At 34.4% G+C, this 26,803-nt stretch overlaps 1 protein-coding gene across 4 annotated transcripts in view; it reads left to right on the forward strand.

Moving 5' to 3' along the window:
* Positions 1-26,803, forward strand: part of LOC113105087 (RNA-binding protein Raly-like) — a 66,975-nt gene that overhangs the window by 13,384 nt on the left and 26,788 nt on the right. The window contains exons 3-4 of one of the 4 annotated variants that reach the window (XM_026266199.1): positions 11,059-11,095; positions 24,639-24,840. The exons of 1 other annotated variant lie outside the window; for it this stretch is intronic. The gene's annotated coding sequence lies outside the window, so the exon portion shown is untranslated. The remainder of the gene's footprint in view (positions 1-11,058; positions 11,096-24,638; positions 24,841-26,803) is intronic. 2 more of the 4 variants (XM_026266198.1, XM_026266200.1) reach the window with 2 other exon arrangements.

Here is a 26,803-nt window from a genome sequence, read left to right on the forward strand (position 1 = left end):
TTGTCTCTGATGATATGTCATTGCACATTTCTCCTGTCAAGCCTTCTGTTGCTCAATTAAGTCCTTAAATCAGGATGCCAGGCATTCCTCTACTGAACCTTTTGAGCATTGAATGACACTTGGAGACGACTTGGCACATATTCTTGATACCATAATTGATAGGCGTTGCATGTATGAAGACACCTTTGAAAAATAATGAGCATGTCAGACGCTTTATTTAGTGGTTCTTCACACTCTTTTCAGTGGATCCAATTGAGATATCAGTGCCGTCATTCACACTGTCCTGTGACTTGGGCTGAAGTCTAAAATGCAATCTTGATACATTTATAAACTATCGTCAACTGAAAACCCACAGTTGGCTTCACTTATAGGCTATTTTGGCTTTGCTAATGAAGCAAAAGGCCCTGGAGGTGCTGTATTATCGTGTATGTTCTGCGCGTTGTTATTGAGCGTGAATTTGATAACTGAGTCATAAATTGAAATTAGACTTAATGGAAATCAACATCCAAGTGACTGATTCAGAACAGTTCCTCATTGCTTTTCTCCTTAGATCCCAGTCCCACACTTAAAAATAGAGATTTTAGAAAGGAGTTAACAGTCTGATGCCTGGAGAATGTTTATACTTGTATATGATGCAATTGCAGAACCTACATGCGCTATGGTACTTCAAAAAAAATTAAATGAAACTTTTTCTGACAATGGTTATTTTGCATTGTATATTTCATATATATATATATATGTATATTTCATATATATATATATATATATATATATATATATATATATATATATATATATATGTATGTATATTTCTTGTATATATATATATGTATGTATATTTCATGTATATATATATATATATATATATATATATATATATATATATATATATATATATGTATGTATATTTCATATATATATATATATATATATATATATATATATATACATACACACAAACAATATATACTGTAGATGTATGTATGTGTATTTATATAGACATAATAAATATACACAGCATGCACACATTATGTAAACACACATTTTTATTTCGGATGTGATTAATCACGATTAATCGTTTGACAGTACTTATTTATTTATGTTAAACCTGTGTTTATTTTGTATCGTTTAATTTGTACATTGAAATAAAATTGATAATTAATTGTATATGTGTAATTTGAATTGAGAATAATAGGAATATAAGTAATACATTGTAAAATATACATAAGGAATAAAATATCTGAACATGTTGCAATATATAATTTATATATACACAATTTTTATTATAATTATATTCATGTATGCATGTGATTTAATTGTCATTAAAAATCCAGAAATGCAATATGTCTTTATTATTATTTCAGATTTTATTTGTTTGTTTATTTGCTAAGCAAGTGGATCTTTGCTGAAAGAGTGAACTGATCTTCGAAGGAGAGTTTCTCTGTGAGATCATCAAGAGTTTTATAACAGCATGTGCAAATTGACATGAGGGTTTATTTTGATTTGTTTTCTCAGTAGTGAGTCGACGTGACCTTGACACAGAGTGTATGAAAAGGAGCTATTGTGCCAGTGACCTTTCAGCAATTTCCAGTGTTCGGATCAGCTATAATATTCAGAAACGGTTAGCATCAGATCAGAGGGGCAGAGTGATCCAGACGAGTCCCGGTGGCAAGTTCCGACACTAAAATGTCACAGGCCAAGGGGTTCGTAAATGTGGATGGTGATGCATTTTTAGGTTGACGAGTCAGAATTAGCACTTTCCTTCAGCAAGATGTGAAAGTACACAGCCGCTGATAAGAGACTGCACTTGCTGCACTCTATGTGGGCTTTTATGTGTTTTATTGTCAATTATGTTTGATGGAAAGGCAGGTATGAAGTCACCTCACCATAAGGCTGTCGGAAATGGAATTGTCGTCACTGTGTGGATGTCACATTCATTGCCATAACTGGATTTGCTCAGCAGACCAGCTTGCAGAGATGACCCCCCTTCAGCCTCATACACCTCTTTAAGAGAGTCAAAATCCATGTGAATGTTTGGCTGAATGGACTTCAGGCCAGTGCACATTTATCTATCTCCACAGCGCTCATATTGCCATTATGACAGCAGCACTAAAAATGACCAATTTTATCTTCATGAGATATGAAGGATTGTGATCTAATTCGCCACCATTACTACATTGGGGTACAGATCGTATCCGTTTGTATAAAAAATTCATAATGCTTAATTTTAATAGAACAGATCATCCCAAAAAATACAAGTTCTGTCATTTACTCAAAAATTCTGTCTGTTCCTCACAGAAATCGGTCATATGACTTAGTAATATGTTTTATTATCATAAATAATTTGGACTTCTCCTATCTGTCATTTTTTTCTCATTTTGGAGCCCCAGCCCGCATTTCTCATACACTTGTATTATTAGAAAGAAAGTCATGTTGATTTGGAAACTTTCATTTCAAACTTTCAAAATTATTGCTTTAGTCATTTCATCTCAAGAGCCATTAATTAATTAATTTATTTATTTATTTGGCTAGACATTTCTGCTAGTTTAATTCATTTAATTAACTTAATTCATTTAAGTTTTTCTAAATTAGTTTTTAAATTAATTTATCATTTACATTTTTTATATTTTTAAGTGTTTTTTGCCAAATGACTGCAGGCCCATTAGTACAAAAGCATGTTCAAGATAATGTATCAAAAAATTATATTTATATATTAAGATATATACAGTAGATGTATCTTAAATGTACATTTAGTCATTTAGCAGACGCTTTTATCCAAAGCTGCTTACAAATGAGGACAATAGAAGCAATCAAAATCAACAAAAAGAACAATGATATGCATGGATATTCTTTTACAAAACAAAACAGGGAAGCTAATTAAAAAAATAGTGAATTAGTTCATACATCTTCCTTCCATCAACGTGATCTTTCTGCTTCACTCTCAATTTGTAGCTCAGTTTTCCTTTTTTTTTTCTAGGCTACATTTGTCGTAGGCAATGCGTCTTAATGATAAAGACCCAGGGTGAAACACATTTAACATGGGAGTGAAAAGCAGCATTGCTCATGAAAAACGTGTACAGTCAAATATCTTATACAAGCAATCAAATGTTTTCAGCCCATCCATAGAAGCATCAGCGCCTTCTCTTTATTGTATTCTGTGTGTTTTTCCATACGGGTGGACTTCAAGGACATCCTTGGCATTTTGTATAGTATTTCTTTGATGAGATACTATACTGATCCACAGTTCTGCGTTTGCTGTGAGCTGTATAACCGGTACAGATTGGAGGTGTCTTGTGGTCCAACCTCCAGAGGCATCTTTTTTTATTACAGTAACATTTCTTTATTATTCATCTCTGATTATTCTTTACAATTTAGCTCAATTTTAAAAGCAATATATGCATTTGTGTTTGTGCGCATGCACATTTACATTTATTTAAAATTGTTTTCTCATTATTTAAAGTTTGCATTGAATTGCAAAATGCAAAGAATTCACCTCCACTGTGATAGGATGCTCTGGGTGGTTTACCAAATCTCTGTGATATTCTGGTCTCCGGTTTTCTTTCAGTGTTAGTCTTTATGTAAGTATTTATGGTCTGCCAGGTATATTTAGTCTGTGACATATTATGTCTAACCTTTAAAAACAGTGAATTGTGTTTCTGTGTTTATCTTGTGTATTGGTCTGTTTGTTTGGAAGGATTGTTGACTAGTGATTTATACATGACGTGAAATCCTTTACATTACAGAATGTAAACCTTGTACTTTACATTGTACTTAATCTATAGCATACCACATTTCTTAAGAATTAATCTGATCTGCAAAGGTCTTTAATTAATGGGTGGATTCCTCTTTTTTTTTATTTTATCCAAAATCCAACTCACAGTATATTGCAAAACAAAATATATTATATTATATTATATTATATTATATTATATTATATTATATTATATTATATTATATTATATTATATTATATTATAAAAACCCATTTTTAATTTATTAAAAATTACTATTAATTTATTATTGTTAGACTGTAAAAGTTTTTTTTTTTTTTGATTATTGGAGGACATTTTACAATAAAGGATTATTTCAGCCTTTCAACTTCAAAATTTCATGTTTAATTCAGTTCAGTTTCTTTGTAGTTAATTGAGAAATTGCCTAGCAATTTCCGAGTGAAAATAGTTTTTAGACCACTTTTAAGTCTATTTATGTTTAATTTACATCATTTGATAATGTATTAAAATAATATAATAATTAATTGAATTACTGTAATAATAATCATCATTGAAAATAACAGGAAAATAAATAATACAAAAGAAAGCGTTGCTTATTTCTTATCAAAGTAATGTCACAAAGCAAAAGAAAAAAAAAAGTAGTGTTTTTCTTTTGACTTTGGGAGTGAAACATGACCCAGGCATGTTCTTGACATGTTTCATGTGATTTTCCCAGATTCTGGCATGTGCGTGAGCAGTGGAACAAGTGAGAGAGAGGCTTATTGTGTTTGTGAGTGAAGAGAGTGATTGGGTCTGTGGAACTGGTCTAAGTCATGTAATCTTGCCCTGTGTGTGTTTGGGAGTCTTTGTGAGTGTGTGTGCAATACACAGTTGAAGGGGGCTTAACAGATTGCTTGCCCATTGAGGTCTGACCTTTACTGTCAGTGGAACACTATAAACCCCTGCGCTGTACCCTACAGTCAGGCAGAATACTAACTAGGCCAAGTCCAGCTGTGCCGGCCATATCTCTTTGCCCAAGGTGGGGATGTAAAACTGAAGATTTCACAGCCATGTCAATGTTATGTGGAGATTTTGAGGGGCCTTTGAACTGCCCCGATGGGATAACCTCTTGGCAAAATAAGATCTAGTTTTCAGACGGATCAGAGTACTGAGACAGAAAGTATGGCCCGGAACTGATCACTGAAAAACCCAAAGACAATGAAAAATAATCGACTGGCTCAGGAAGACACACAGTGTACTTAGTTAAGATTAAGAATGGCTCAGTAAGGCTGACTGGTCAGTTAGTGAGTTAGAAATCATATTTATTATAGTTGCATGTCTAAAATCCTCCACTTTAGGTCAAGTTAAACGGTAACTCATTCTAAGGTAACACTTTATTTTATAGTGTCTTTGTTACACATTAGATGTACTTAATATAGTGATAACAATAAATTATGCGTAGTTGCATGCAACTAACCCTAAACCAAGTCATAAACATAACCCTATAGCATGTTACTAATTAATATTACTGAGTACTTCAAAATGAATTACACTTTAAGAAGTGCACCTTAAAACAAAGTGTAACACCTAATTTGACATTTCTGTATACAGGAATAAATTATCATCATAGTTGTTTTAGCATAATTATTTGTTTGTAACAAATAATTTGTTAATAAAATGTATGATACACACATGCATATGTGTGTGTGTGTGTGTGTGTGTGTTTGTGTTTGTGTATTTCTCATAATGGTAATAATCATTTATTTACCAATATTTGCCATGTAATTATTTCAGTATATATAAAAATAAATGTACAAATGGATGAAAAAAATAATCAATAAATTGTTTATACAAAATCAAAATATTAATGTATTAATAAAATGTTTGATACACACATGCACAAACACATGCACACATATTTATTAATTTGTACTGTATTAATAAATATTTTTCTACAAACGATAGATGGATGGATGGATGGATGGATAGATAGATGTTTATTAAAATATAAATAAATGTAAATAAGAATAAAAAAAAGTAAATATAATCGGTGAGAAATGCATCTGATTGTTCACTCGCTGTTAAAATATTTCACCAATTGCCTGGCTAGTATGTAATTTTGCACATTTTGAATAAGGAGGCAGTGTAAATATGAAATGGATGCAATGAGAGGAAAATGACAGCATGCCAACATCCTAATCACCTTTGGATGTGAATAACAAGACATACTGTGTCATACATAAGATTGTTTGACCATACACAGCTGTATGAATGTTATTATTGGTGGTCCCAACCATCTGTTGTCAGTGCTGACAAATTCAGATTGCGTCTGTCACACCGTAGGCTGTTTGAGGACCAAATCTTTCCCTTTCTCAGAGCGCTATGACGTTGAAGTAGTGTTTAGTGTATTGGCTGTCCTCAGTTTGCCCCCTGTTCAGCAGCAGCAGCACACGTTTAGTTAAAGTCACAGCTTTTTTAAATCTGCCAGGCAGCGCAGTGTGTATGAACATAAAAGTCTCTCACTGCTTTGACTATCAAGAAGGTGTACAGCACTGTATGTGTGTGTGTTTGTGTGCCAGAACAATACCTTAAATGAATTTGCTCAGCAAGTGGTCAGTTTTGGGTTTCTATTCAGCTTTTTTAATTCAGAGCTCAATTCTCTGTTAAGCTGCAATAAAACCTGGTTTTGTGTCAAGACTTTGCATTGGACATCATACAAATGTAAACGTTAAAAAAAGCCTCGAAATCAAAGCCACACATTTCCACTTGGTTTCATCATTGATTTCTCCATGCCACTTACAATCTCAGCACATCAACTTCTCACTGGTTTGCAATGCAAATGCTGAGACAACTGTGTGTGTGTCATCTAAACCTCACCAAAGCAAGACAAATATGTGATCGCAGTGTGTACTCGCTGGTATTACAAAGTCTGTTTGTATTGTGCTGGGTATCAGTGCTCCACTGGAGCTCCCTGCATGCGAAGCCTTTAGTGCGTCTTTGCGAGGTTCAAAGACTTCCAGAAATTATGGATGTAAATGGAACAACACAAATGTGACATGAGCAGAATCATACACTAGCCTGTGCCCCACTATGAGAATCACTGTGCAGTGCGAGTCTTTCATGTCGAATTGTAAATAAATCAGTCAGCCTTGCTTTGTAAAGTTACTGTTTAATGAATACAGATTAGGTGTGGAGGGACTTTCAGATAACTGTTATTAATGCTCTGACACCGTTAAATAATGTTTAGCTTTACACTAACAGCAGTTTTTCATTTTTTATTTGAATTAAGTTTTTATAACATGCAGATACAGTCATATGATAGAAATTCAGGATATTAGAATGCCTTAAGATTGTGGAGCAAAAAGTCTCAAGTTTTGTTTAATATCCATTATCCAGTGAAAAATAATGATTATAATTCAAACTTATTTAATTAGTGACTTATAACAGGAAACTGATTATTTAAAAAAAAGAATACTATATTCTAACAATATCTGTCTAAACATTTTAATATTAAATAATACTTCTGCAAAAACATTCAACTTCTACATAATGTGTTCAGAAATAATACATTTTATTGAGGGTCTCAGACTTGGAAAAAAAATTGTATTGAATAATACTGCAAAAATGTTCAACTTATATATGATATGTATTTAAGATAAGGTTCTCCTTTTTTTTTTTTTTTTTTTTTTACTGCTGTTCTGGATATGTGGCCTTGCTTGCTTATTGTCCAAGAACATCCTCTCCATTTTCATGCTCTGTGAGGGAGAGTTGCTTTCGGCACTTTTCACAGTCCCACACAGCTCCCACTCAAGACCTTGAGACTTCAGCTAATCAGATTCAGGTTTTAGTGCACACTACCTATGAAGATGATCGTGCCATGGCCTTATCTTGGATATGTTGTCATTTGAAGGTCAGTTATATTAGAGAGAACACAAACAAAGTTTTTACACAATGCTACAAAAATTGTTTTTGCAGAAGAACCAGAGACACCACAATACCACAATTTCTTAAATAAATTGTTTGTTGGATTTATTTTCTGTAAGTTGTTGTTAGTTGGATTTATTTTCTGTAAGTTGTTGTTGAAAGACTTGAGAATCTAACAAAGGCATGTTCAGGTTACAGTTTACTCCAAAATCAAAAGAAACAAGCAATTTTTTGATGGACAGTCAAAATGGAATGTTTTTTTTTTATTTATTTTTTTATGAAAATTAAGCATCCGTTCCTCCAAAATCTTGTTACTTTCTAATAAGCATTGCAGTTATAAAAATGAGCTCTTGCATTATGAGAATGTGGAGGGGGCCATTTTTTCTCTTATGCTCAAGTCTCTTATGCTCAACAAGACTACATTTATTTATGTGAAATAATATTATTGCAATTTGTTAAAATGTTATTTATTTATGTGATGCAAAGCTGAATTTTCAGCATTATTACTCCAGTCTTCAGTGTTGCATGTTACTTCAGAAATCATTATAATATACAGATTTTCTGCTCAAGAAACTTTTTTTTTAATGTTGCTGAAAACAACTGCTGCTAAATATTTTTGTGAAAACCAAAATTGTGTGTATGTAAAGTATATATATATATATATATATATATATATATATATATATATATATATATATATATATATATATATATATATATATATATATATATATATATATATATATATATATATATATAGTACTTACCCCAAAAATTTAAGGTATATTTTGGGGTAAAATATTAACTGACTTTGTGAGATCCACCCAGACCAGAAGAGCCTAAGTCCGTTATCTGTCTTGTGTACCCGGTGTCCCTTGAATGAACCTCTGTGGATGTGTGAATGAAAAGTGTGGGTCAGTGACCCTGCTGTGGTCATGTGGGGTTTTTATCAGTCAAATCTTTAAAGCTCTCCAGCACACCTGAGACATCTTTAGCACTGGGACAGAGTGAAAATGGGATGCTGAGTTCAAGCACACACACACATACAGCCAAACTTTTTCTCAAAAGTACTGTAAACATTTACTCATGGGTCAAAGAATGGTGAACCCAGTCTCTCCAGGGCAAACCCCTAAAGGTCAAATGTGGTGTTGTATGATCAAGAATTCATCAAGCCAAAAGAGATAGAAATGTCAATGTGTCGGTGTTAACTCTGTATGATCTTATCTTTTATAAAATTAGCTTAGCCTTATTGTGGTACTATTGATTATTTTGTCTTACAAGTGTTTTTGAGGAGGCACTGCCTCTAGATTCCTCAGAGAAGTCTGGATATGCTTGTTGTACCTGCTTCGAACAACAATGAAGAATTTCACAGCTGCTCTGCAGTATAACCGCCAAATACAGGAACATTGTATTATTTCCTCTCTGCGTTATAGGCAGAACATTTACTGAATAACACAAGATAAAACATAGCTACCTTTGACAGCTGCTAAGGCATGACATTTTTTTTTCATTTCTTTCCTTTCCGCTTTAAAATTTTCTTTGCCCCTCCATTTAAAGTCAACATGAAAACAAAATGGATATGACCAGGAACGTGCATTTTTTTTTTCATATGCGTTCCTGTTCTTATTCTGCAAGATTCGTTAGTGCATGTAATTTTAAAGAAAAAAAACATGCCATATATAGACAAATACACACATTGTGTTGAATGTCTTTGAATGTCTTATATATACAATATTTGCTTTGATGTTATTGTGCAGATCACTCTTTTTTTATATAGCAGAGATATAATTTCACCACATTGATTTCTGTTTTCATCTTGGTTAGGGGAGCACATCACAACAAAGGTTTTGTAGACAATCTCTTCCTTAGATGTTTTTATTCATATTCAAGTCAGTGAATCCAGTCCATATGTTGTCTTTTTTATCTCAGGCACTGTGCTGTGCTGTCAGCCTAAAAAAAAATATGAGAATCTACTCAACGTGCATCAGAGAACCGCAATTCAATATAGAGGCACCTCGGTTATGATGTTTGGTTCTGATTCAATTCTGGGACGCAGATTGTATAAATACATTTCCGGAGGTTTTCTTTTAGACTCAGTTTTAGCCTTTGAAATGTCTGAAGTGTGGACATAAACAAGCGTGTAAACAGGCAAAAGCTGTTTCGAAACCTAGTGAGTTGCCTCATTGCCCACTACTGCCTGCATAATCAGTGGCTAGCAACAGAATACATCAACGCTCTGCAGGACAGACAGAGTTCATTTCTGTTTTTCAAAGAAATCATATAACATTTCATGGTTTCCACAAAATATTAAGCAGCACAACTGTTTTCTACACTGATAATCATAAGAAAGACTTTCTTGAGCAACAAATCTGCATATTAGAATGATTTCTGAAGGATCATGTGACACTGAAGACTGGAGTAATGCTGCTGAAAATTCAGCTTTGCATCACAGGAATAAATTACATTTAAAAAAAAAACATTTTAAATATCTAAAAATATTTCACAGTATTACTGTTTTTACTATATTTTTGATCAATTCAATGCAGCCATGGTGAGCACAAGAGACTTGTTTCTATAACTGACCCTAAAATTTTGAACATTAGAGTATGTTTTAGAAGACAACACAAGTAAGATGCCTTCAAACACAATTGTTGTGTATGGAGCACACCTATAATAAATTAAAATGTTGTCTAGATAGACATCTCACTAGATTTTGGAACAGAGCGAATGTGTAAGAAAGAAAAGGCGAGGATGACAAGTGCAAGGAACAAAGAAAAAATGGATATTTAATAAAATTTTCAGCATTTCAGGATCCTTGAGAATTAAAATGCCGTTACTTCAGCAAAATAAGACATCAGCAGTTATGTGAAAGTGAGTGTGCTCATCTAACAAAGAGTTTCCTAAACACAACTGTCAGAGCGCCAAAACTGTTATTGATTCTTCTGTAAATGCTGCTGCTTTTTATAAACAGGCAGATTTAAGTGTATTTATGTCAGAAAGATTCTTATTAGGTTGTCATAAGTAGCCTATTTTTTGTACTGCCATTCTGTTAATACAGTTTGTATTTAATGTGGAATTTCAACATGGATTTAAAAATTGATATCTGCTATTTCTCACTCATTTGTACAGCAGGTTTGTTGGTTTTCAAATCCTTTCGTAAAATGTGGTGTTCAGAATCACGTTTCAGATCGGATGAGCCACATTCAAAGTCATTGTGTATGAATATAAAGTGTATAGGTTAGGGTTGGAATTCTTTCATCATTTACACATCTTTGTGTCATACCATCTATTGCGTATCGCAAGCAAAGATATTTCAAAGAACGTTGTGAGCCAAACAACATTGGAGTTAATTGACTTGAATGCACTGAATGGACAAAACAAAGACACTAAGACATTTCTCGAAATATCTTCTTTTGTGTCCACAGAAGAAAGGAATTCATATAGGTTTGGAACAACAGGAGGGTGAGTAAATGAGAGAATTTTCATTTTTAGGTGTACATTCCTTTTAGATTAGGATTTCCATTGAGCTATAATACATTTAACGGTTTATTGAATTCATTTATCATCATGCTGTTTCTGCTGTTTTATTAAAGGAATTTAAAACTGCTACTTGCTTTGCTCAAAAACACCCTTTACCCTGCTAAAATTGCTGCAACACATTGTTTTAGAAAGTGGTTAATTGCTTTAAAGCTGTGACTTAGCTGTTGGTTCACACATACAAAAAATATCAGTGGGGCAGTACCTCTTCAGAAGGTACTAATATGTACTGTTAAAGTTCTAAAATCCACCCTTTGGTACAAAGGTGTACTGTTTGAAAGCGTACCTTCTCACATCTTAAGGCTTATTGGCAGGTGATGCGTATTTGAATCCCGCTTTTGTAATTTCCTGACCCTGTATCCCTCTCTCTACAAATAAAGGTAGTTGAAATTCAGGAAAATATTTATAGAATGAGAAAATGTAAAGTTACTTTCCCAAATACCTGCTATTATTCCTTGATTCTAAAAAAAACAAAAATACAAATTGCGATAACATAAGATGACCTTTCTGCTAATGTGCAGGCCGGTGAGAGTGAAGAATGCCATTGTGGGTGGAGCTTTAATTCAGCTTTTCTGATCGGCCATTTACGAGGTATCCATCAGCGGAGCGTATATATATGAGGGCGATAAATCTGGCACTGGAAGGACGTGTGTGTTCTCGCCCTCCGAGTGGTTTGTATTGCCTGACTGTCGGCTTGATTGATGGTCTTCCATTCCTGCCGGCTTCACCAGGTCTCACGGCAGCAGCAATGTCAGCATGTAGCTGGCCAACAGCAGCGCCATAAATTTGATTGACGGCTCGGACACGCCCTTTCTACCGAACCTGGACACAGAGGGATTTCAGGAACCGTAGACACACATTAAGAAGAGCCAGGGTGGAAGAATGTCACAAAACAACGATGCAGGCTTCAAGCCACTATTATTGCAGTCTGTTGATGTGGAGTGTTTGTGGAGTTTGACGGAAGACAGCACGGCCTGTCACACAAACCCACTTCACTAAATACATGCAGTTTGCATATTAATGAATGCCATTGATGGAGATGGAGAGCTCTTCCAGATATCATAAATATGCAAAGATTCCCATTGCATGGAAGGGGTTTTTAATTTTGGTGGGGGTAATTTATGTATTTAGGCTTGTGAAATGAGTGGAGAACAATCGGCAGTTGTCTAAAAGGAGTGGCTGCAGCTCTTTGTATTATTAGTGCATTTGAAAACAGAGGAAAAGTGACATGATGTACTGCGTTTCAGACAATCTGTGAAAGCATGCAGATTGAAATAGAAATGGAAATCGATCATTGGTTGCAGAGCCCTTAAAATTTGACAGACTATGGAAATTTGCGATCATTGTTTGTGCAATAATCTAAATGCATTTCACTTATTTTTATCATCCCAGGTGTAAGAGCTGAGCAATATGGTATATAGAATATTCACAATGAATTTGAATTTTGTGATGTTTTTTATTTGGCAAATTTGTTAAATATGTCATTTGACAAGTTTGGCAATCTTTCCTTGTCTTTTGATCCAGGAGAGCATTAGATTCACTCATTTATGAAACTCATTTCTCATTGAATCAAACATCCATATGGTCTTTTTTGTGGCATCCAAAAAAAGATCAAATAAAATGTAAAAGATTAAAGCGTTAAGTGTGCATTAAATTTTTTCTAGATATTTGAATGTAAGTAAATATTATTTAATATTATTCATTTGTTATATTGGTACATATTAATGGAAATTACGTAATAATATTTATTTTTATTCATTAAGTGAAAAAAGTCAATTAGACATGTCAATTATTTTTATAATTAATTATTATAAGATTTTTTCTGTATTTTGCTTTTTTAATTTACACACATTTGTATTATAATTCTAAAAGAAATGTATATATTATAAACAAAACATGAAAAAGACCAATGTTTTTTGTAGTATGATTTATTAAAAGGTTCTAGTATTTTTACTAAATGGAACTACAATAGAAGCTCAGAACCAGCTCATAATCCCTGAATCATTGCTACCTCCTGTATCTTTCCACTAGTTTCAGCTCTGTTCTAATTGTTTTGTGAACACAAGTCTTTGTGGCAGACTGTGTTTGGTGTGTGATATCAGCGAGGAAACAGCACTTTCTGCCCTGCTTAACATCCTTTGCAGTTGTTTAGGTCTAGTTGTTTGACTCTTTATAAAGAGTTACACTGGTGTTCCCCCTGAGAGGACGGGCGAGCAGGGAGACGAGAAGAATGGCTGCTGTGCAGATTGCTTTGAGGATAGATTGCCAGTTTCAAACTGCCATAGACACAATCAAAGTCTCATTGCAGCAGAGGTGATTTTCTACATCCCCTACTTGACGCATCAATCAAAATGCATCTAATGAAATAACACATTAATCCCTGATGCATGATGTCTGCGAACATATGTCATACTCTTTGCATTGTAATACCAATGACATTGAGGTCTTATTGTTGTTTAATCTTTCAAGTATTTCGCATTATTAGCCATTGTGCTGTTTTTTATTGTGTGTTCATGTGTTAGACGTCTTTGACCATTGCATCATATCTTTTTATTTTTCCAGTTTCTCCCTTGTGAGCCTGTTTTGTGACAGCTTGGTTTTGACCGAAAGCTTGGTGATTAAATTTGCTTTAAGGATTCAAGTGTGCAGACAGTTTATTTTTTGAGGTTTTCAGTCTTGTTTGTCTGGCACCTTGGTGATCGTGACTGCGCTGTAACTCCTTCTAAGCAAAGCAAACTGCAAAATTATTTCTCGAACCCCTACAGTTTATATTTCATTGATTTATTTATTTTTATTTTCGTGCTCTGTTTCAATGTTTTTGAATGCACAAACCCGTCCATGTGTTCCTGGATCAACATCTATTGTCCTCTCAAACATGTCATCCTTTAAAAGTTATTTGTTGATAAAGCCCTGATTGATTGATAGAAATGTTACATTTGAAATCACAGAAAGCTACACTGAAAAAGAAAGTGGTGCAGGATTTATTTTGAAAACCATTTTCATCCCAAAAAATAACATTTCACAAAAAATGACAAAGAAACAGCAAGTATGAAGCCAAGGTTATACTGTATCTCACAGTTCAGAGTTAGTTTATAAACTCCAAATATAAATTCAGAATTGTGAGATATATACATAAACTACAAATTCTCACAATTCTTAGTCTGTTAGCAATTCTGACTGAGTTCACACCTTGCAGTTACTGTATGAATTTTTACATCTGAATTCTTGGGGGGGGGAGGTTGCACCATGGAATAAAAAAAAAATTAACTGCAAATTTTTATCTCAATTTAATTTTTTTAAATATTTTTTTTTATTGTGTTATTCAAGCTTACAATTATACACTCACAGTTGCGAGTTAACATTGTGCAATTCTAATATATTTCTCAGAACGGCAAGTTTATATCTCGCAATTTTGAAAAAAAGTATTTTCAAAAGAATTGTGCGATATGAACTCAGAATTAACTCAGAATTAACTGTGAGTTAAAACGTTGCTTCCATAAGTAACTCTTTTGAATAAAATGTTACATTTTTAAGTAGAAGGACTAAACTTGTATTTTCTTGTAAAATATAATACTCCAATAATATTCTGAAAATAAGAAAATTACTGCCTACATTTCCGAGAGGCGTTCTTCTCTTTCTTATTATACTCTAAGTATATTATCGAAACTTTGTATCTCTTTCTCCTTAAATGTCCTTTCTTTGTCTCTATACTTATTTCTCAACCTTCCATGTTTTTTTCTCTCCATTTATCAGCCTTCTGCGTTTTTTCTTAACACTCTTAATTGTTGTGCCAATTCGTTTGAAATAGTAAGACCCCTCCAGCCTCTTGTAAATGATTGTACGCAGTGCCAGAGCTCTCTGCAGGCCTAATTAATCTATCCCAGATGCAGGTAGGAGTAAATTATTACATGAGGACATGGTATTTTGGAGGGTGGACACACTCGTGTGTTCTGTGTGACTGTGCGTGTGTTAAAGCTGGGGTCGTTGCGTGCTCCCTGCCTTTATTTCCAGAGACCTCAAAAGGTGGTTTGATCTCTTCTAACAAGTAGCTAGAGACCATAGAACCATTGATTCCTGGCATGATCAATTCAAGAGGCTAGTCTTTCTACTGACTGTTCTCTTGACTTCTCTGCTCTCCTGAGAGACAACTGGCAGGTTAAATCAGACTCTTCGCTTTATGTTTTCACCTGGATATGTCAGCATTTTCACGCTATACTGTGTTGTTGTGAAATCATGCGTCAAGCAGCTTCTTTTACAGGTTATCTTGTTATTTTATAGTGATACTACTTTTATTTTATTTTATTGTTAATCTTGTATTTTATTTTATTTTATTTTATTTTATTATGATTATTTATTTTATTATTTACATTGCAGATCTTAATGCCTTTACTGTAGATACAAAAATGATAATTATAAAAGATAAAAAAACATTTTAATTTAAATGTATTTGATTTTATTTTCCACGAATATTATTGCTGTTCTTTTATAGTACAGCACTTTGGCTGAATGTCTGTTGGTGGTGAAAAGACGTTTGTATTATTATTTTATTTGCTCTTATTTTTTAAATAATCTGTTTTAGAAATAGACTTGTCTAAATAGATGGATTGATAGACTGTTGCGTGAATGTTGCATGTAAATCTCACAAGATTTTCCATAGAACAGGGGTTACCATGTAGACATGATTTCATGGCTGGTCCTAAGTTGAAGGGCAGGGAGAGGAGGAGAATGTAATAGGAGGGGGATGTTATTCACCCGGTCTGACCACATGCCATATATCCTGGAAGGTCCTGCCGCATTAGCATTGGCTTGCCCTGAGCGCTGCTGTACAGTGCAGCAGGATCAGCTCCTGACTAATGAATACCACAGGGTGTTTCTCAGCCCCTCAGTCTTATACATCTGTTTGTAGAGAATTGTAAGTTGGATCAGTGTTCAACATGCAGAGGGCACATTGTGCCCCTAAAGATGTCTACATCTCAGCCCACTCAGACTCAGACAGATCTGAGATGACACAGCTAAAGAGGAAACATTTGGTACAAGGGACTAATAATTATGAGAAAAAAGTCAGAATTGCAAGATTGAATTCAGTTTTATAAAATAAATAAATAAATAATTAAAATTGATAATACTTTTACATTTTACATTCTGGCTTTTTCTCTGATTTCTGACATTACATTTAACAATTCTGCAATTTTGAGTTTGTCTCACGAATTGGACAATTCTTTTGTCTCAGAACTGTGAGATGTAACTCACAACTGCAGTGTATTAGAAAAAAATTCAGAATTGTGACATTAAATTAAAAATTATGAATTTTGAGTTTACATCTCAGCAATTCTCACTTTTTTCTCAGAATTCTTTGTTTACATTTCATAATTCTGCCTTTTTTTATCTCAGAATTCTGAGTTTACATTTAATCATTTAAATAAAACATTCTCCCAATCTCACAGTTCTTTTGACTTTTTTGTGCATTTCTATTTTCACAAACCGGATTTCTCAAAATTGCAAATTTTTCACAACTGCGGGATTCTGACTTTTTTCTCTTAATTATCCGTTGGTATCTCGCAATTCTGCATTTATATCTTGCAATTGTGAAAAAAGTCAGACTTGCAAGATAAAATTTCAAAATTACTTTTTGGTTTTGATTTTTTTCTTAAGCTTTGATAGAAAACTTATAGTTTGGTTATTTTAAACTGTGATAACATTTAACAGTATAACTGTATTTTTAGCAGAAATTCTACAGTATTACTGCACCACATTCTTGTATTCAAAATCAACAGCAGTGTCAGGGCAGCGAACCGTTAGGAATTCATCAGAAGATTTCTGTAGATTGCATGAGTTGGTGTTGTACTGGAAATCTATAATGTAAAGCATGAACAGAGCAGTTCCCTGGGATGCCCCATTGTTCCTCGGCATCTCCTGCCAGCAATCCGAGAACCTCACAGACTGCCGGCTGTCAGCCTTTGATTTGGAAAAACTGCAGCGATTGCCCAGAACACTTGATACAGAATACCACTGTAAATAATTTATTCATGAATGGCTTTTTTTCCTTGTGCTGCTTTAAGGAAGAAATGATGTTGACTTTGCAGTCGGTCAATACTTTTCCATTCTGTAGGGTCAAATACTAAGAGAATGATTACCTTGCTCAACATTTATTAACTGATAGTATTATTATTAGAGACTGAATTAACGTGTAAAATGCTGTGTATATGGCAACGGATCACCTTCCTTTTTCAAATGTGCAAAAATGTCAATAATTCTGTGTTTTTCTATCAATATGGGGTGCTGTGTGTACATTAATGAGCTTAATGAACTTTAATGATTTTAGCAAATGGCTGCAATATAACAAAGTTTTATCTCCCTGCCCTTCAAAATTAAAAAATGTAAGGGGGTCTAAATACTTTCCGTAACGACAGTACTATAGTATAAAACAAGGTGCCCTAATTTTTAAAGTTGAAATTTGAATGTAATATGGTGACAAACTGTTCTATGTTAATTATTAAATGTGTTTGGATTCATTTACATACCGCTGAGGCCAAGAAGTCACTAGGGAAGATGGGGGTTACACAGTTAGATAGTTTAACACTTCAAACAGCTCATTATGATTCTGCAAAGAATCACAGGCGTACATAAAGATGTGATATGAATAAGGGACTTGTGTCCCTCCTAGGACCAAAAATGTGGTTCATATTCAAGCATGCTGTTACTGTTATTAAGTTAAATAGTAAGGTGATGGTAAACAGTAAGTGGAAGGGAAGTGTGAGTCTTCCGTTCCACAAGCGTGTGACTTTTAAACCATTGTCTGTCTCATCACAGTTCCACAATACATTTGTATAATTCCAAGGCCGGTTCCACTTCAGAGATGAACCTAACTGATTTGTTTTGTCATTGGATCCCTGTCCATGCATAATTATCAGAATGTCTCAGACGTCGCTGCCCTTTCAATGTCATCACACATTGATTCACATTCTGACGCCGTGGGTTCAACTGACTCTGATATGCTGTGATTAAGATAATTAATCTGGAATAAGGATCTTCATCTGGATTTGGCGAGAAGTAATTATAGCGACGATTTGCAAGCTATCAGAATGACCGCCGCATTATGGCCGTATGGCACCGCAACCAAATCAACGCAGTGTTGCAATCAGACACGCTTCACTTGAACCATTTCTACTGCTCCCCCTCTCTAAACAACCACCGCAGCTTTAGCTCTGTGTATTATGGATACCCTGTTATTTCCTATTGCGGTTGGATCAGCGTTCGACCGAGTTCAAACAGAAAGAAAGATAACTGAGTGGATAATCATTCATGTGGTTTTGCACCTGAATTTAGACATGAGGTTTGTGATATGCTCGCTTTGAATTAAAGGCTTGGACATTTTTTATGGGCAAAAGTGATGCAATTTAAAATCGTAGCTAAACAATATGGATTTCCTTTTGCGATTTAGCAAGGTCAGTGTATTGACATAGAGGTGATTAAATAGTTCATTGAGCCCTCCGATGGTCATGTTTTCTCTAATTGATTACTGCTGATGCTGTAAGTGTTATTAACGGTGAGTAATGCCAAAGCTTTTGGGTAAATGTAATTATTTATGTTTTTATTGTATTAAAGAAAGATCTGTATTCAACATGTCGAAAAGAAAATGCAAGTGCATTTTTTTCTCCATTCTGATCTGTTTATGATAATCTAAATTGTCAGTGAGGCAAAACAGGTTATTTAAATTAGTATTGAATTAATAGAGTCTGTACTCGAATAACCACCATCTGTAGCATCTGCAGTGCAGTTAAACAGATGTGCTGACCATAAACCATACACAAGAAGGAAATTGATATCAGACTTTTACATTTAACCATTTAACATAGCAAATGATAAGACATTTTAAAATCAATTTACATTTTTTTCAAGTCAACACACAAATTATTTATGTTATTATTTTCCTTAAGGGAGGGAGTCTGATGGGTTCATATATATATATATATATATATATATATATATATATATATATATATATATAAAATTCTCCCTACACAGAAATTGTAATTGTTCCAAGTTTTTAAGGACTGAATAATATATAAGGTCTATCGCCCTGTAAAGGTTAAAACTTCTTAATTAGACAATTTTGTCCATTTAATTTATATGGCTAGCATACAATGATGGACTAGAATGTGGACATTTTCATTTTTTGCCACCCAAAACTACTGTACAATTATCACAAGTCAAGACATTTTTTTTTACAATTTTCGGGTGATATCATTTCTGTATGCATCAACACTAATAAATAAATATTGCCAATATTGGTGCTAATATTGGTGCTTTTACACTTTTCTAAAAATGCCATGGAGTGAAAATTCTTCTAGCAATTCTTCTATGAATACTCAGCTCATAAAAGTTTTGATTCAAAAAGCCTTTTGTAGTACGAAAAGTATTTTTCCAGAAGCCCATAACGTCATTGCAGTTCTTTGCCATGTTCCTTCCCTCAGCTTTTTTACATTCTTTTTGTGACTGTATATGTTTGAAATCACAGTTCTTTGTTAATGTAGACTAAAGTCTTTTTTCACTCTTCTGAGGCTCAGGAGCACGGAGACAGAGCAAACATTTCTTTGTACCTCTCCTCTTCTTCCTCCCTCGTACCTTATGTCTCCTCCCTGCCTGCTCCCTCTTCCTCCTTCTCCCAGAGCAGTGTCTTTTAAGTATCTTGCCGTCTTCTCTTCTCTCCTCTCTTCGGGTCACAGACATCAAAGAAAAGTGTACAGAATGCCTCTTTATTCTGACAACAGCCCGAGAGAGTATCTGACTGCAGAAAACAGCAACGGCGGTAGTTCAGGAGCGAACAACATTTATTGAAAGCAAAAAAAAAATAGGATACAGTTTAATTTAACAGTCCATTAACAATCTATTAATTTAACAAATATGCAAGTGTGTGATTAAATATGGAGGTGGTATTGTGATGGCGGTGATTGAGACCTGAAATGCATTTTGTATGCATGTCTGTGATCTTATAATGAATGGCCAAGATGGGTCTGAGCAAGGTGACGTGACAAGTGTCAATCAAAATGACAAAAGTACTCTCAATGTTGTCAATGCAGCCAGTCAGTGTTGTCATAAAGATTTGTTCAGTTTGCATAATTCTGGGTGGTCCTGCTGCTGGTCCTGTTGAGATGAATGTGAATGCTAACAGATCACTTTCATAAGGTGTTAACAAGCTCAACCAACAGATCACCCAAAAATGAATATGCTGTCATCATTTACACACCCTCATTGCAAACCTTTATGACTTATCGGCTTTAAAAATTTTGTGGTGTTATCTGCAGAAAATATTATGAAGAATGCTGGTAATCAATTGGATTTGGTTGCTTTTAATTTCTATTGTATTTTATTGATCATACAAGGGAAACTGATGTTAACCCTTTATTCACCCTTGTTCCAACTCTGACTTTCTATCTTCTGCAGAAGAAGATATTTAAAAAAAAATGCTGCACCAAACAGTTCCAGTTCCTATTAACTTCTGTTTTTATTTTTTTATTTTATTGTCCTTACATAGGAAATCAATGCACTTTTTATCATTTGTTTTATCAAGGTTGTATTATGAAGATTGCTGGTAACCAAACGGTTTTGGTTCCGTTGACCTCCATTGTATTTTATTTCAATACCATGGAATCACCATGGTAAGTGATGACAGAATTGATATTTTTGCGTAAATGTTCCCTTTAAGCAACCTGTAACCTCAAGCTGGTGTTACTACCCTTTATTTTCTATCTTAACACCATTTGAAGACTGAGAAGAGTTTCTGGATCATTCAGCTATGAAAGCAGCACAGGCAGCTTCGCTCTGATGGATGATCCACTAAGCTGAGCAGAAACCTTGAGTGTCAGCCACAAAACCTTGAGATGGGGAGCACATAATGAACCTCCCCTTCAGCAAGCCAAGGAAAGAAAGAAAGGGAAGAATGAGAAGAAATATGAGATAAATATACAAGGCTCGGAGGAGAGCAAAGCATTAGCATTAGTATGGCTGCATCCCAATTCACATACTTATACTTCACACCCAAAGTACAGTAAGCTTCTCTGAAAAGAAAGCACATAGTTTTGGGCAGCAGTTATGGACTGGAGGGTCACGACTACATTAAATATGGGTTTCCTTGCAGTGAGGATAAATACATGACGGCTTTTGGCATTCCAGTCCAATAATGAGTCAAGAAAAGTTATGATCCGCTTCTGAATATTCCCTAATATAATGTATGCTAAAGTGAGCTGAGGAGCCATCAGACTGGAAAAGTTTAAATATTTAAAATAATTGCATGGCTATTTTTAAGTATAAGTTCTTCAAGTACCATGTTAATTGTTATACTATGTTATACTATACACTGCCATTCAAAAGTTTGGAGTATGTAGGATTTTTAAATTGTTTTTGGAAAAAGTGTGGTATGCATTGATTTGATTGAAAATACAATACAAAATATTGTGAAATATGATTACAATTTAGTTGTTTTCTATTTTAATATATTTTAAAATTTAATGGCTTTTCTCCAGTCTTTAGTGTCATATGAACCTTCAGCAATTGTTCTTAAATGCCTATTTGTTGCTAAAGAAAGACATTTCTTATTATCAATGTTGTTAAAAACAACATAAAATGCTTAATAGGAACAGAAATCTTAGACACTTTTGATTAATTTCATACAAAGCATTAATTTAAACCAAAAAAAAAAACTGCACACTAACTGTGCTACGAACTGTACTATCGAAAAACTTTGAACAATTGTATAATTTAACGGGATAGAATGTTGGTAATTAAACAGTTTCTGGTCCCCATTGGCTTCCATAGAATTGTTTTCCTCATACTATGGAAGTCAGTGTCTACCAACATTCTTCAAAACATCTTCTTTTGTGTTCAGCGGAAGAAGAAAATCAGGTTTAGAACAACATGTGGTACATGTAAATGTGATTTATAAATTAATTTATAGTAAATGACTTATAGTTGATATTTCATCACAAGTCAAAGAACACTTAAAAATCATACTTCATCAACAATTGAATTGTCAGTTCATTTATCACACTAAAAAAAAAGGTAGCTCAAGCTGTGTGCATTGCTTTACGGGATACAGTACCCAGTGTAACATTTTCTCATGTAGTCATCTGGGTATTCCATGTGTTTAGAAAATTTGCATTCCACAATACATGCTTCATACTGCATATATATCAGTAGCTATTCTGAACATAACCTTTACATTTGTACTGTACTATATAGGACACGTAGTATGAGAATTGGGATGCAGAGTATGTGTCTGATAAAGTAAAGGGGAAATAAAAAGATATATGGGTACTTACAAAGCATGTAGCGTCCGCCGCTAGCTGCCAATTGGAAGTAACGTACTGCTTGCAAGAGCAAATTAGCCTCCAGGGAGTTCTTCATCTCAAATTGAAATTGACAGAAGGTGACAATCACAAACTCATTAAAATACCTTTGGCAGAGGTCGGCCTTATGCTGGGCCAGCGCAGGCCAGACAGTCTATCAACAGGGGAGAAATAAATTGAATATTTCATCCAGGGCCGGAAACAAGGAGGAGTTTTGTTTCTGGCCTTTCAAATGATTTAACATGGTAACTTGTCCGGAAAGTTCTAAGCATTCTGCCTGCTAAATCTAAACGATGCATGTTATTTATTGGCAGTAATGTTTTTATAGCTGCTTGGCTAGTGCGTTTAAAGGTGAGATGCTGTAATAGATCTTATTTAGAGAAGGCTAACCTGATGTTCTTAGTAAATTTGGCCACATATAGCCATTTGTGCACCGCTTTGAGGCATTTGGCTGGGAGAGCCTGCCATGTGGTCAAGTTTTGTTCTGTTTTGATGAAAGCATGTGCCTCAGTGTTCAGCCCACCCATATGGCAAGTGCTGGTCATTAGCGGTGATTTTTGTTTCTTTTGCTCTCTCTCTCTCACTCTCTCAAGTCATGTCTAGCAGCACAGCTTGTGCCCGCCAGCCTTTTAGCATTTGCAATATTGACTGTTGATCTTTTGTGATTTGGTTTAATCCACTGGAGTCGAGCGCCGTGCAGTGTGTGGCATGCATGAAGGGAATTGGGTGTCTCCCAGGCATGACTTCAAATCTAAAACAGTGACTGCTGTGATATCTTCTTCACGTGTCACTGATATGAAACGCTTCACATAGGTAGCAACTCGTCACACATCCTCCATTGGAAACAGTTGTGAGCTTCACGGGAAGAGCGCTAATGTGTGGAGTCTTTATTTATAGCACCTTTGACACGTTCAGGCATGTTTACAGAAAATAGATTTGTACACTTCTTTTTTTTTTTAACTGTATGAATCACAATTAATTGCAATAGACATTTGTGTTTTTAAGTTAACAACTCAGTGCTCTAATAAACACAAAAATACACAGCATATACAGTATATAATAAGAAATGAATATTATACTTTTCTATACCATTCAAACTGAGTAACGTATGTGTATGTTTATATGTACAGGGTCTGAAATATTCCGTTTATAATATTAGTATTTTTTTTTTTTTTTGTACTAATGCAAGGCTTGTCATTCATGTTATGTATAATCTTAACTTTTTGGTCATCAAGTTGACTTGTATTTTTATAGAGTATTTAACTGAAATTCTTAATCTTTATTGCATTTATAAGGTAATATACAAAGATAAATTGGTTGAATATGCTGCATAAAAAACTTTATAATGTGATATTTTCTGTTACCGTGATATAAAGTGAGTAATACTCTGATATAGAGATTTTCATCATACCCCACCCAAACAGTAATATTGTGAAATGTTATTACAATTTCAAGTAACTGTTTTCCATTGGAATTTATAATTTACTTCCGTGACGCAAAGCTGAATTTTCAGCATCATTACTCCAGTCTTCAGTGTCTCACGCTGCTCAAGCATTTATTTTAATGCTGCAAATATATTTACTGTCACTTTTGATCATTTGAATGAATCTTTTCTTTACGGTTGTATAGTACAGGTACAGTGTGGTATTGCATCGTATAGAAACGCATTAGATTTTGACCTAAAGAAAGTGCTTTATGATGCTCTCTAGATAGGTGGCTCACTTTGTTTTGAAAAATCTTTCTCTCTCTTTTGCTTGGTCATTCCTTATGCTTTCTTCATTTGTCTTTTTTCACCCATATTCCCCTAAACTTTCCTTTTTTTCCCCTTAAATACTGGGTCAGGCTACCCTTTCCTTATCCTCTCCTGCTCACTCCTCCTTTTAGCCTCCAACCATCCTACATCCTCTCATATACTCTTCCGTTTTCCACCTCATCCCCCTCATCTATGTGTGTGGGTTAAATGCATAAGAAGGAAAATGCCTAGGCTTGTAGAAGGAGAGGCCTAATGAAGAATGTATCGATTTCCTATAAGAAGGATTTAATCAAAGTCCCACGACACATCCACTGGGACAGAAGCCTCGCTACAGCACCAAATTACACTTCATACACCATCTATTTTTCAGCCACGGCGATAAATGGAGGTGCCGAGCAGATAGATGAGAGTCCCTCCAGCTCGTTCATCATACCCAAACTAGAGGAGGAAAGCAAAGTGATTGAGACGGGCAGCAACAACAGCCAATGATGAATAGACCGGGAGGAGTCGACAGGGCGGGAACAGCATTCACCATTGGACGAGAAAGCTTTAATTGAATTTGGGAAGAGAAGGTTATATGAATGAATGATTCATTTGATCTATAAAAAAATCTATGACATTATGTGCTGTGTTGTTGTTGCATGGAGCATTTATAGTTTATTAGACAGTAAAGATAAGTAATTCAATTGACTGAGCTGTTACTATGGCCCATTATGCACTACAGTGGGGGAAAAGTTTACGAGCACAACAAATCTGATGGGGATTTACATCAGCAAAATACTGTTTGTCGGCAAATACAAGGATTAGTGCTTGGATTTTAATATGCAAATTTGGTCCAAACAGAAGCAGATTCTATATTTGGCTAATTAATACCATAAAACAATGTCCTCTAAGTGTGATTATCCCCGATTCTGTGAAAATGAAGAAAACAAATATTATTTCAGTATATTAGATTTAAGGGTATTCCGCTTGAGATAATGATTCTCTCTGTCACCAGTTCAGTATCTGGAACCATAAACAATTACATACAGTGTTTCTGCAGGTCTTAAAAAGGCTTTAAAAGACGTCCATCCACAAATTAAGGTCTATAAAGGTCTCAAATTGGAGCAGAAATTCTTAAGTGTTGAATACTTCAAAAAAATCTCCCTCAGTATTTTAATGAAAATATTTAAACACCTTTAAATCAAAAAACAATTACTTAATATGCGAACTGAATGAATGAAGTCAAACAAATTTTAAACAAAATTTAAGAACTAAAATATCCAGATAATCTAATCACCCACATGTCATCCAAGATGTTCATGTCTTTCTTTCTTCAGTCATTAAAAATGAATCGTTTCACTAGATAAGACCCTTATTTCTCAGATGGGATTGTGTAGAGCCCTTTGAAGCTGCACTGAAACTGTAATTTGGACAGTCATCCACTGATCCACATTGAAGTCCTACAAGTCTTCTGAGCCTATATAGTTATTTGTTCTTGTTTTAGAACAAATCAGTTTCCTCTCACTTTTTTTTGCAGTGTGATCAGAAGGCACAGTGAAGGTTATTTCTGTAAAAAGTAATGAAGAGATCTGTAACATCTGCATTATTTTCAAACTGTCAAGTGCTGAAATGAAACATTTTCATTTAGAGACCACATTGATGTATTGCTTTCCACTGGATATAGTCCTTAAATTTTCTTTACTTGATCTTAGAATGGTCTTAAATGTACCTTCATAAAACCTGTACATATAAACAAATACTTTTGTACATAATATGAAATCAATATGACCCTGTTTTTTTACTTTATACAACTTGTCTTTTTAAACTTGCAGGAAAATTTAATAACTTGCATTGCCTCTGAATCATATTTTTATCTATGCACCAAGGCTGTGTATGCAATAATACATTTGTCAGTAATACATGATCAAATTAAAGCAGTACAATTAACAATAATAGCATATAATGATAGATCTGATAAAGAAACTGAAGATACATACAAATGGGAATGCTCTCAAAAATAAATGAAACCTTTTGCTTCCATATCCCACATAAAAAGTGTTTCAGTAGAGAAGGCCTTCACAATCCAAAATCACATTCAGGTTTGGCTGAATTCCAATTCATTCATTTCTTGCTCATGAATATGTCACATTACTGAAGAGAAATGAGTTGCAAATGCTGTTGGATTCAAAGTGTTTTTCAATTATTAGAAGTTACATACATTTTAGAGACATTTTCTCCCCTTTTTCTTATCAGGCTATAAATGAATGCCCTTTTATGTTTGTGTGTTAGTATCCTGTGCATGCTGGACTTGAAAGACCCCCGCTGGTAAAGTATGTTGTAAATAGTTGTACAATAGTTCATCTGCATAGCTGCTTGTTGATTGGAGTGGCTGCAGTGCAGTGCCACTCGGCCGAGAGAAGTGAGTCTAAATTGTTTTGCCCCAGAAACATCGACTAAATCAAACCGGTATTGTTGTCTGAATATGACACAGTCACAGAAAAACAGCAAATGTCTTCTTTTTGCCTGAAGAAGTATGGAAAAAACTAGATTTAA

The sequence above is a fragment of the Carassius auratus genome, chromosome 6, assembly GCF_003368295.1.
Source record: "Carassius auratus strain Wakin chromosome 6, ASM336829v1, whole genome shotgun sequence".
Classification (NCBI taxonomy): domain Eukaryota; kingdom Metazoa; phylum Chordata; class Actinopteri; order Cypriniformes; family Cyprinidae; genus Carassius; species Carassius auratus.